The following is a 12,876-nucleotide window of genomic DNA, read 5'->3' on the forward strand; positions in this document are numbered from 1 at the left end:
TGTTCCCTGACACTTCCAAGCTGCCCTCCCAGCACCAAAGCAATCCGAGTCTCATTCCTTCTTCAAAACATTTCAGAAGAATGATAGAATCATTAAGGTTAGAGAAGAGCCCAACCATTGTTCCATCACCACCATACCACTAACTGCGTCACTCAATGTGACATCTCCCTTTTCTTGAACACTTCCAGGGATGGCGACCCCACTGTCTCCCTGGGCAGCCTGTGCCAATGTATTGCCACTCTTTTGGAGAAGTTTCTCCTAATATCCAACCCAAACCTCTCCGAGTACTGCTTGAGACACGTTTTCCTCCTTGTCCATTCACAGAAACATAGAATTGTTCAGGTTGGAAAAGACCTTAAAAATCATCAAGTCCAACCACAACTGAACCATTCTACCCTAACTCTAACAACCTTCTGCTAAATCATGTCCCTGAGCACCACATCCAAATGGTTTTTAAACACATCCAGGGATGGTGACTCAACCACCTCCCTGGGGAGCCTATTCCAGTGTTTAACAACCCTTTCTGTAAAGAAGTTTTTCCTGATATCCAACCTAAACTTACCCTGGTGCAACTTAACCTCCCACAGATCCAAGCACACATATCCTTACTTTCTAACTGGATCTGTGTTAAAATATAGAGCAAATCTGTGCAAGTACCAAGCTTTTGGTTTAGATCACTGTTTTGGTGCTTATCTCCAGCCAAGCAATACTGAGTTTAGGATAAGACCAAAATAAAATGAAGGCCACTCTGTCAGCCACCCATTCAACAAGGCTCACAGGCATTTTTTTCTTCCTACAGTTATTCTGGAGAAAAATACCTCAGAATTCTTCATCAGGTATTGCTCAGAGTCCAAAGTAGTGGGCTGACAGCAAGAGCTGCCATTCAGCCGGAGCAGTTACAATGTCTTCAAAGAGCTATTGAAATGCATAGAGAAATTAATTTGTGCAATTTGCAAGAAGAAGCCATGGACAAATAGCAGTGATATCCAAATCCAGATATCCAAATTCCAGCAGATGCCACGTTTATAAAATTTCCCACACAAATGGGCACTGATAATACAAAAAGGAAAAACAACAGAAAGGCTTCTGATGGAAGAAAGTCTTGAAATACATTTTCATGATTCAAAGTTTCTCTGATCACATCTTGGACTAAAGGTTAGCCTTTAATCTAGACATCCGGGGCCAGATTTATCCCATTGGTAGACAAAATGGAAACAAATGTTCCCCATCCCAAAATCATTAGCAGTACAGCTCTTTCCTTTGTTTTACATAACAATACTCGGGAAATGAGCTTAAAGTGATATTATCATTCAAGCTTTTGTTGGAGAAGAGTGCTAATGATTCCCAGCCACATCCCAATCACTCACTGCTTCTTAACTTCATTAACAACTCAAGACTCAGCACAGATACAGAAGCCCTACAGATTGAAAAGGCAGGGCAGCAGAAATAAATACATCAAACCCATTAGGAAGCATCTTCTCACTGCCAAGTGAAAGCTGCCTAGAGATGAGCCATCTGAACACCAGAAGAGGCCGCGTGGCGACAGCACTGGATTGTGACTCATAACCCTATACTCAATTCCAAGTGCTGACAAGACTCCTTGGGGTGACCTTAGGCAAGTCATCCTATCCAGCTCTTGCAGCAGCATGAAAAGGGAAGGATAATTACACACCCGCAGCCTCCCTGAGACAGCAAAAGGGTTGGCTGGTTTTTAGGGGACACTGAAAGGCAGTGAAAGGGACCACAAAGTACCTAAGTAGATATCTCTATCTACTCCACACCTCTACTAGGTGAGAAGGGGGAAGCTACATCCTAAGCCTCTAAATGGCATGTCTAACAGGGTTAAGACTGATTTGCCCTGCTTGATTTAAAGCCCTCAAGTACAGTTTCTCGATTCAGAGTTCAGGCTAAACTGGCACTGTCCCATCACTTATAGCAATCCCACTGTTCCACACGGATGATTTCAGGTATCTCATCTTTACACAGCTGAGCCAGTCTATTTTTAAACCTTGCTATCTGCAGACAGAGTATTGGTGTAAAACTGATTAGACAATGTCATGAACAGAAAGACAAAGGATTCCTGGCAAAGGAACAGATCAGTACAATGAAAATACATGTGCAACGGCAGAAAGGAGAACACAGTGCCATGCCCTCTTTAAGGGATACCATTTTTTCTTAATCACATTTTAAATTTGACCTTTCCAACGAGCAACAAAAGCAATGTACAAACACAGGCACAGTTTCATAGAAAGAATATTTAACCATCAAGTTCAACTGATTTTCCATAAACAGCACAGAAGCAAAGTACTGACTGGCCTACTGCAGAAAAACGTCGTGTTTCACAATTCGCTGCTCTTTCTGTATATTATCCAGGGGCTTATCCTGACTAATCCAAGAATGTAGAAACCTATCCAAGAAGCCTGCACAAGGCTCCCACAAAAATCACCAGCTTTCTCAGCTTTCTTGTTAAACCTGGTCTCCTGAGAAGAAGTGATTAGGCACTTTCACTGCCCAGCTATCCTTCCTCTATTACTCCGCTACTCCTTAAGAAGGTTTCTGCAAATTTTAAGAGGTGGCTGAAAAGGAGATCTTGCTATAAAAATATTGTTTGTTAAAGATCACTACAAATCAAAGACCAGGCATAGATAAGAGACCCAACTGTATGGCAAACAGGTATACAGATTGTAAGGGAAAGAGGTATAGGACCAGAGAGATTATCGCGTTTACAAAGGAGTAATGAAATAAAGATCTTACCCATGTTCTGGGCTTACAAAAGGACTCCAAGGGGAGTGATCTCCAGATAGAGATCCTTCCTCCTTGGGAGTCAGCCTTTAAATTGGGTTTTTCAGTCACTCAGGTGAAATTGCATTCACCTGTGCCCCTGCAGCTGACTCAGCACTCGCCTCAGGTGGTCAATCAGAGGTTCAGGCCGTGATTCAACAGTTCCCATGCACCCAACACAATAGCCCAATGATGGAAAGGCAGTTGCAACCCACTCCCTATGCACTTCAAGAGGAGACACATTCACCATGAGCACTGCCTTGCTGACATTCACGAAGGATCCCCTAAGCTCTTTCTCCCAGACAGACAAGGGAGAGATGTGAAGGTGAAGAACAGCACACAAGTGAGCTTAAGAACAGAGACTCTAAATCTGTGAAAACTCCTCTTTGCCATCATTGTTCCTTACAGAACAACTGTCACTTCAAGCACAGAGAAACTATAACCAAAACTTCAGGTTCTGATCATGTTTCCCCTTACTTTCTGGTTGCTTATTAATTTTAAGCATGGTTTTCTATCTACAGGAAAAAAATAATCCTATTCTTTCAATACCACTTTCTGTAATTATAACAAACCATTCTCAAAGGCTGGGGAGAATTATTCATGCCATCAGAAGAGGGTCCTACCCACCCGGATAAGAGACCTAGGGAATTTTTCAGAGCCCAGACACAAATCACAATGCATCAGTGAGCTACAACCTGCCACCTGGAGCACAACCTACCTCAGCACACACCAGGCACTCACGAAGCAAACGCACTGGCTGCAAGAGGCACGTTGATACGCTTGGTTAAACCTCCAAAAATGTTTCCAAGAGGGCACTTAACCTTGTGTGCACTGCAGGCTGAGAACATGCATCCAGGCATCAGGTCCTGTGACTCAGAGGACACACAGCAGCACCACTACCTGAGGTCAAAATGAGCAAACAAGGCACACGGCTGTTTGTGCTACTGCTCGTCTTCGTTCTTTACACGAGGAATCTACCAACGTTTGCTGAGCACAATAAGCAGAAAACATGCAAAACTCCTGAAATTTGTACCCAAGCTTTTTATCCCATTCATTGCCATCACTCAGACAGAACTTTCTTCTTTAGGGGTTGACCATGGGTGTAGCAACTGCTTGCATGTTAAAATTCATGGACATTATGGAACGTAATACCCTATACAGGAGAATCCTCTCCTATATACCTGCCCAGGTGGCACACATGGAAGAGGACGGGCAGCACAGATGGGCTGCACTGAACTGCCTGCTGCGAGATCCACTGGTCTAACTATAGCAGCTGACTCCTTGGCTAGTTCCACTGATAATAGCTGAGATGACAGTTCTGAAGTCGCCTCTGGGTCTATCACATGGTTATCCAGCTGATGAGCTATCCAGGCTGTCCTAACCTTTGAGATATAACTTTTATTCAATTTGCCTGTCTTCCAGGGGAAATGATGCATTCTCCTTCACTTACCACACAAGTTATTGCACAAGTCCTTCAATAAAAATCTCCCAATGGATCCTTTATGGATAGGTAAGATAAAACATTTCAGCTTGCTTGGTCTGCTTTGTTCTTGGCTCTCACTGGATATTTTTAGGCAATATTTCTGGGAGAAGTTCTGTCTGACTGGCCCAGTAATATCTTCTACATGTCAAGACAAATGTTATCTTTAAAGGAACAAAAGGTAAACAACAAATCAGTAAGAAATTCACCAACATCTCTAACACAAGTCTTTGAAACAGCTCGCATTTATGAGAGATCACCATAATGACTTCAGGAGCCTGAAAGTAGTTATTTTGTGGATTCCTTTTAGCTGTTTGAGCAGAATGGTTTCCAACCTTCACTTGAGAAGAATTCACATCAAAGCAGTGCTTCCTTTTAAGTCTGCTCTCCACAGGGAGGAAGAATCACACAGGAAAGTCCTGCAGGGAGTCCAGGGTAAAGTTTATATTTATGAACACAACCCCAACTCAAGGTTTTGATAGGAGTCCCTGAAAGGTGTGAGATTCAAACAGTATTCATCTACCTTAAATCTTCGTATCTTAACAACGCTGAAAAGCAGATCCAAACATTCCAGTAATTTAAGCTGTTGTCATGTGGTTGGTTGGCTTTTTTTTGCCTAAAAAATGAACAAATGATTCTCATCAAGTTTTTGGGATATATATATATATATATATTTTTTTTTTTTTGGTGGATCAGATAGGGGAGAGAGCATGTGCTCCTCTCCTGAGTATGGCTCTGACAACCTGGTTTGTGCCTTGTGAGCCAGATTGAGCTCAGGAACCTGGGACCTTTCCCAGCGCTCCAATGAGGAGGCTTGCTCAAAGCTTTTATCTTCTGTAGGATCAACTTTAGAATGAAACGTCCCATCTCAAGAAGTAGCTCATGAAAAATCCACTGTCATTTCTAACCAAGGTCTTCCAAAACCTGTAATGACATTCATCTTATTTCTTGTATGTATTACTCTAGATGCCAAGCTGACTTTCACCATCTCCCAACTCTGCCTCCCCATAAATACTCTTTTTATCTCCTGAAATACTGAGAATCCACTTGCTTTTCTATAACTTCCCCAGAGTAAGAGAAGCAACGAGATGTAGGCTGTCCTCCCTTGCTCCCAATTTAAGAACAACATGGATGGGGCATCTGTAACATACATATGGACCAACCTCTGCATCTGACATCGTGACTTCTGACTCAGCAGACAAGAATATCTCTGAATAGACAGATGGCATCTAATATAGTACATTATTAACAGGGATTTAATGACCAGAATAAGTGATTATATGCCAGAAGCTTGTTTCAATCAGGCTAAATAGTGGCAAACCAGGCAGAGCATTCTGCTGTTAACGTAAAGGGACAATGCTATTTACAACGCTTAAGTCTTCACACTAGGCAAGGAAGAACCAACTTCAGAAAATAAACAGAGGGCAGCACCAGGGATGGAGGGGAAGCAGAAGGCAGATGGAAAAAGAGAGACCACATGTCCTTCAGGAAGGACAGTATGTGCTGGGAAAGTTCAGTCGTGTCAAGACTGGTTGAAGTCTTCCAAACATACATCCAACACTCTGGATCTTCAGAGCTTGATTTCAGAGCCAGTTACTCCTCTGAATTGCCAGATAAATCCACGTCTTGATATATATGTTCTATATATGAGATTTTACGTCTTAGAAGTGCAATTCATGAATTATTTCCAACTATAGCCAATAATCTACAAAAAATGCAATTACCCCCAAATAAAAAATGTAGAACTACTGTAAGGAATGTTTAATATCTTCACTGGGGCATAACTCCAAGCCAAGTCTACCACTGGAAGGTTGCTGTGGTTCTGGATTCAGTGTTTAGTTTAGTGGACCATCGATTTCCATGTGCATTATTTCCTTTCCTGAAAATAACTTAAAACACCTTATCTATTTTTTATAATACAGGTAATAAGAATGACAGAAAAGCAGGATCTGCATCCCCCAAAATACAGTAATTTATGCTTCCCCAAGGCATGCCTACACTCAATTTGAAAACCACTAAGCCATACCAACAACCCTGTGGTTACCTCTGCTCAGCCTCTCCAGCAAAATTAGCAACAATGAAGGTATGCTGCTCTCAACAAAGAATGCTACGGATCCAGTATTCCAAGGAGATGATGCTTCATCTTGCACAGTGCTTTGTTTTCCTCCTTCTAGCTTCAGTATTTAGCCTATCAGATGACCATCTCTATGAACACTACCATACTGTCTGTTCCATGGATACGGCCCAGATGGGCACACATTGCACTCTCCTAACAACCCGTAGCTTCAGTACCTTTCTAATGCAACTGAATGCAGGGGAAATGACAAAGAAACTCAACAGCAAAAGACAAGTAAAAATGTATATCATTTGTTGTCAAGAAAAGATATCATTTTCACTCCTGCACTTCTATTTTTTGCATTGCTGAAGCACGAAATGCTCTCTGAAAGGTTACTTACAAAGTATGCTAAGACTCTGTGTCACATCAGATGGCTCAAGCTGTTGGATGACTTACTGTGATTGTGCTAATTATCTCAAACTCATTATCACAATCTCATGTTCAAAGTCTGTAGCAATAGGCAGAACCTGTGTTCGCTCCCCCCCCCCAAAAAAACAAACAAAAGTCAAACAAACAAAAAGAACCAGGAGAGCCACAAACAGTAAAATATAGAGCCAAATTTACCCCTGTCCATCACTTGACATGATTTTGCAGAACAGCTTGGGGGAATGAGAACTCCTCCTCTGCCCACTGAAGGTCAGTAAATCGGCATTTCAAGGACAAGGAAACGATCTGGAGAATACTCCACCTATCAGCTTCATCAGCTTAGAAGTAAGGAGCACTTTGGAAGATCACCAGTGGATCAAGGACGACTGTAGGCTCCACAGCTGGACAGGGCAGTGGCAGAACAGCAGAGATTGGTTCCCTGCAACACCACTGGAGCAGGGACCAGCAGCACCGAGCTGAGCTGAAATGAGGTCCTGGGGAGATGAGGATGGTATCCAAGGCACACATCCTATTCAATTAAGTGCACGATGCATGGGGAGGGAAGGCTGCACCCCCTCTGCAGGCAGCATCTTTCAGAAGTCATGCTCAGCAACACAGCTCTGCAGTGCTGCAAACTTCCTGGTGGATAAATAGTTCTCGGGACATTTTTCTTGCCCAGAGTTGTGGAGGGAGGCCGTGCATTCATGTGAGGGCACATCGTGAATGCAAAGCTGCCATGTTCTTCCCTTTCAAAAATCAGATGATCAGCTGTGGCTTTAATCCTGCCAAACTTAACCAAATATAGCACAAAATTACACAGAGCCATAGTAACTGCACTCCCACCATTGTTCTGATTTAAAAGAGGAGTTTGATTACATTAGGTAAATATTTGTCCTTATGTAATAGCTCCCTCCAACCTTCTAAAAATTTGCAGTCTCCTAGAATTTAACTGAAGAGGGTGCTTTTATATGTCAGGGCTCTGCACCAAAATCAAGTACTCTATTATACTGTATTAAACTGTGAGTAATGTTATTACAAGCAATAATAGTTATCTAGACGATTATGTAGTTGCAGATGCGGTTTTCCTATTAAATCTAGAAGCTTTAAGCAAGTTCTGAGGCAATAAGAATTGCATCATCACCTCTGAGGAGCTAAATAGCAGTTATTTATTCACAGATTGTTAAATTCTTATGGCCTGGAGACTTCAAGGAAGAAAGCAACAAAGAATTGACTCCGCATCCAAATACTGGCTCATTCTTCGTGTTGATATAATTATGAAGTTTCAGTCATTGCAAAGCTGTTCACACTGCTTTCTCAACCACATGCATTGCAAAATGTATGCTAACTGCAGTTTTTCCATTACAAAACTAGCTGGTGAAGTCACTGTTCTATTTCCAGCTCAGCGCTGGCACTGTGCAGATGCTCACTGCTTAGTAAATAGACATCTTTATATATACACACATGCATATATTTTTTTTTCTAAACCTGCTGAATAAAAAGCTTGAAGCTTTAGATATCTTTTCTTCCAAGTCATTTTAAATAAGGTAACGAAATAAATGAAGAGCAAATGGAGTTTTGTGTGATGACTCAACATGCCAGGAAAACACTGAATTCTCGACTACGTGTTCCATTGTAATACACAGGAACATCCACACAGAAAAGCTTTCACCTTTTAAAATAGGTGTTATTACCAGCCTAGGCAGCATTAATCAACATCCCTATCACTTACGGTAATTACATTCTTTCCTGCATTTATGCAGAAAGGGAAGGCATTTAAGATCTTAACTTCAGGCTTGGAAACAAAAGAAGCAAGCAAGCTCATCTGCCCTATGTCTTCCCTTGACAAGGAGAGCTCGAGTCTTTACCTTCTGCAATCAGCCTCTGCGATGGAGAAAGTTACAGCCTCATGCAAACTTGTCGGCACATTTTCCTATGAGTATTTGTTCAAATCAATCATTTAATTTGCTCTGGCTGCATTCATGCTTTCTGTGGATCTTTGGCAAAAGGTGACTGGCATTAACAGTAGTTCAACAAAGCTGTTGATAGAGCTTGTAAAAGTACAACACAAGCTCATGCAAGAATACAGCCCTCATATGATGTTTGTACCTTACCTAACCCTACAACAGAACCAGCTTCCCTGGTGCTTTGTGACTCCAAACAGTGACTCCATCTCCCTAACACTGTTCTAGCAAAAACCCAACTGCCCTCTGCCAGAATTTGGACCAGAGATGAAAATACTTGAATTCACACGGGAGGTGCACATACGGACTTCACGGACATGCTGTAAGAAAAACGATACGAGGAGGTACATCTGGAAGGTAAGAATAGATTATTGCAGTGCCAAAAATACTTTGAAAATAGAGCACGCTTGTTCTATCCCTTTTTGCTGCCAAGAGGAATTGGAGGCACAGGACCGGAGGCAGCAGGGACAGGTGTTTCCTCCAAAAGTAGAACGCATTCTTTTGGCCACCTATACAACGTGGTTGGCCAATGTGTTTAAATCCAAGTGCGGGATCCTTCCAACAGCCACATTCAGTCACTGGCAAGCTTCACTGAGAGCTGTGCAGATGCTTTTGGTATGATCAGATGAAAAGCTGCTGCCTGAGCTGCTGCTTGCAGTTCCTTTCTCTTCCTAAAATGTGTATTATTTAAAATTACCTGGAAGAGTTACAAGGGATTCTAACCAACTCTTTCAGCACACAATAACACGTGACTGTAAGGAGATAAATATATTTTCTTACAGCTGAGTACTTCGAGTCCAACATTTAAGTGTTAGTATAAAAATATGTGAAACCAAATTGTATGACAGAGCTTGCTTTGTCAAAACACAAATGTCTCATAAAATATGCTGTCTAGCATCACAAGTAGTAGGTGATATTTCTCAGGCAAACTTTTCCCGTGACAATTATCTATTAAAATTCACAAAAAATATTCAAAATTTAGTTACAAGATCTTAACGGACTGCAGCTTTTGGTTCTCTTGCAAACCCTCCTGGTAAGATTACAACAGACAAGACAAATCTCTATAGGAACCCTTCCAAACTTCATTGCAATACTTATTGTTTTGCCAAGTCTGTAGTTTCCACAAGACATAACCCTGCCCTGTCAGAAAGCTTCTATCCAGCTTGTACCCTTAACACATTTTACCTCTGAAGAAGCAAACAAGATGAATGTTTCTCATTAGAATCATGGTATCAAGGTTAGAAAAGACCACTAAAATCACATAGTCCAACTGTCCACCTACCACCAATACTGTCCACTAACCATGACCCTCAGTGCCACATCTCCACATTCCTTGAACACCACCAGGGATAGTGACCCCCCTCTGGGCAGCCTGTGCCAGTGCATCACCACTCTTTAGGAGAAGTTGTTTTTCCTAATATCCAACCTAAAGCTCCCCTGGCAGCTCGGTGTATGCGTAGCTTCTCTCTACTGGCTATTCAAAACTCCCCTTCACTCATCTGAATTGCCAACTGAAGAACTACAGCAGCAGGTTGTACTCTAGCCATGAGTTCTGATGTTCAAATTCAGTTAAAATGAATTATTAATCTGCTGAAATAAAATTGAATAAAAGTTATACAGCAATATTTCTCACTGGCCCTACAGGCTGCACTGTCTTACATTATAAAAATACATAAAATATTTAAAGTGACCATGTCTACACAATTACACATAATTCAGTTGAGAGGAATATACTACTAAGTGAAATGAATCATGTTGGCTTTTGTGTCTATGCAGGACTAATATCAAATATAATTAAAATATTTCATTCTTTTCCTAGGAGAAATTACTAGGCTGAATGCATTTAAAAAACACCAATTACTCAACACAATTGTTTTGTAGCGACTCTATGCAGACTGCAAACCATAAAGTAGGATCTCAGGCAAGCACTTGGACATCTAAAAGTACATGTTGCATGATATTCAAAATGCCCAATCTGTGATGTAGCCCCGACATGCTGCTGGGTGATGCAAACATGTTGGCGGGCACCTTCAAACCAAAGCAGTTTGAAGGCTCTGCACTGAAGTCCTCAGAGCTGCTCAATCCAGAAAATGTATTCAGAGAGATGGAGAGCTTTGATTTCATTGTAGATCACATCAAACAACCGTACTGACTTGACGTCCTGTGTATTCATCAGCAATGTTTCAAAGATTTCTATTTTTTGTATGTCAACAAAGAGGAATAGATTGGGTTTCCCTTCCCTAACTAACCCCACTTCCTGGGACAATGTATCCTTCATCAAACTAAGGATGAGATCAAAGTGAGGCCATTATGAACATGGCTTACCCTAACACACAGTACTTCACAAGAGCAGGCTATGCACAGTCAGTTACCTTGGATCAACTGACATACAGAACTGTTGTCAATGTCAATTCTTTCCAATCTTAGTCTTAGTCAAGAACCTGGTCTCTGCAAGATCAAGCCTACAGACCATATTGGTGTACAATCAGTTAAGAAAAACAAGTCAAATCATATGCTATCTGATAAGCAGAGCATTATGATAATTCAGAAAGCAATATGAGTAATTTCATCTCCCACTAAGAACATGTGAACGTGCACAGTAGACAGTTGTTCCATGAGATCATTTGAGACTCAGATCTGAATCACTATCTAAGTGCTAGAGTTAAGATTTTTCACATCATCTTACAATTATTTTCCCAGCTATAATTCTGCAGGTGCATACACAGTGGCAGTATAAAGTTTTTATTCCATGAAACTTCCATTATTCTGCCTTTAGCAGAAAGGCTTTGATGTCTCAAGAGACATATAAAGTCTACTATATTGAACCAAAACACAAGGTACATTTTCTATTACTGCAGAAATCAAAGCATCATTTTATCAGGTTCTTATGCTATACTATAACATGAATGCTGTACCCCACAACATCCTGCTCTCCAAATTAGAAAGATACGGATTTGATGGGTGGACTATTCAATGGCTGCAGGATCAAGCACAGAGAGTGGTGGCCAATGGCTCAATGTCTGTATGGAGACTGGTGACAAGTGGTGTTCCACAGGGGTCAGTACTGGAACTGATACTCTTTAGTATCTCCAACAGTGACACTTACAGTGGGGCCGAGTGCACCCCCATCAAGTTTGATGATGACACCAAGCAGTGGGGTGCAGTGACACACCAGAGGGATGGGATGCCATACAGAAGGACCTAGACAGGCTTCAGCAGTGGGCCCAGGTGAACCTCATGAGGTTTAACAAATCCAAATGCAAGATCTTGCACCTGGGTCAAGGCAACCCTCACTACCAATACTGGGCAACCCTCATACCAATGCTGGGGGATGAAAGGACTGATTGCAGTCCTGCTGAAAAAGACCTGGATGTAATGATGGATGGGAAGCTAGACATGAGCCAGCAATGTGCTCTCACAGCCCAGAAAGCCAAACATATTCTGGGTTGCATCAACAGAAGCGTGGCCAGCAGGGTGAGGGAGGTGATCCAGCCCCTCTACTCCACACTGGTGAGGCCTCACCTGGAGTACTGCATCCAGATGTGGAGTCCTCAGCATAGGAGAGACATGGATCTGTTGGAGCACATCCAAAGCAGGGCCACAAAAATGAAATGGAACACTTCTCCTACAAGAACAGGCTGAGAGAGCTGGAGCTGTTCTGGAGAAGAGAAGGCTCCAAGGTGAGCCTTTAGTGTCTAAAGGGGAGCTATAGGAAAGTAGGGAACAGACCGTTTAGCAGGATTGGTTGTGACAGAACAAGGGGAAACAGCTTCAAGCTTGAAGAGGGTAGATTTAGGTAGGATAAAAGGAAAAAGTCTTTTACAGTGAGGATGATGAGGCACTGGAACAGGCTGCCCAGTGATGTGGTTGATGCCCCATCCCTGGAGACTTTCAAGGCACGGCTGGATCAGGCCCTGGGCGACCTGATGTAGCTGTGCATGTCCTGTTCTCTGCGGGGAGTTGGACTAGGTGACCTTTAAAGGTCCCTTCCCACTCTAGGGATTCTATGGTTCTGTGATTCTCTGAAAATAGCTAAGAAATGAAACCACTCAAAACACCCATATGCACACACACACACAAACACCATCACACAGTCTCAGCAATCCACTGTCTACTGAAGAAAGCCAAGCATCATTCTTTGATTGCAGCCTGAGAGAATGAGGTAGCTTCTC

The 12,876-nt window shown here is 42.1% G+C and overlaps 1 protein-coding gene and 1 long non-coding RNA gene across 6 annotated transcripts in view; one reads left to right on the forward strand and one right to left on the reverse strand.

Moving 5' to 3' along the window:
- FGF13 (fibroblast growth factor 13) overlaps positions 1-12,876 on the reverse strand; it is a 272,223-nt gene that overhangs the window by 155,526 nt on the left and 103,821 nt on the right. The gene's annotated exons all lie outside the window — the stretch shown is intronic.
- On the forward strand, positions 1,582-8,283 carry LOC121110714. 2 transcript variants are annotated; one of them, XR_005859791.1, is made up of 4 exons: positions 1,582-1,790; positions 4,204-4,291; positions 6,184-6,344; positions 7,920-8,283. It is a non-coding gene; the product is annotated as an uncharacterized LOC121110714 (long non-coding RNA). The 2 variants fall into 2 exon arrangements; XR_005859792.1 differs by lacking the exon at positions 7,920-8,283 and having other exon boundaries at positions 6,184-6,662.

The sequence above is a fragment of the Gallus gallus genome, chromosome 4, assembly GCF_016699485.2.
Source record: "Gallus gallus isolate bGalGal1 chromosome 4, bGalGal1.mat.broiler.GRCg7b, whole genome shotgun sequence".
NCBI classification, from domain to species: domain Eukaryota; kingdom Metazoa; phylum Chordata; class Aves; order Galliformes; family Phasianidae; genus Gallus; species Gallus gallus.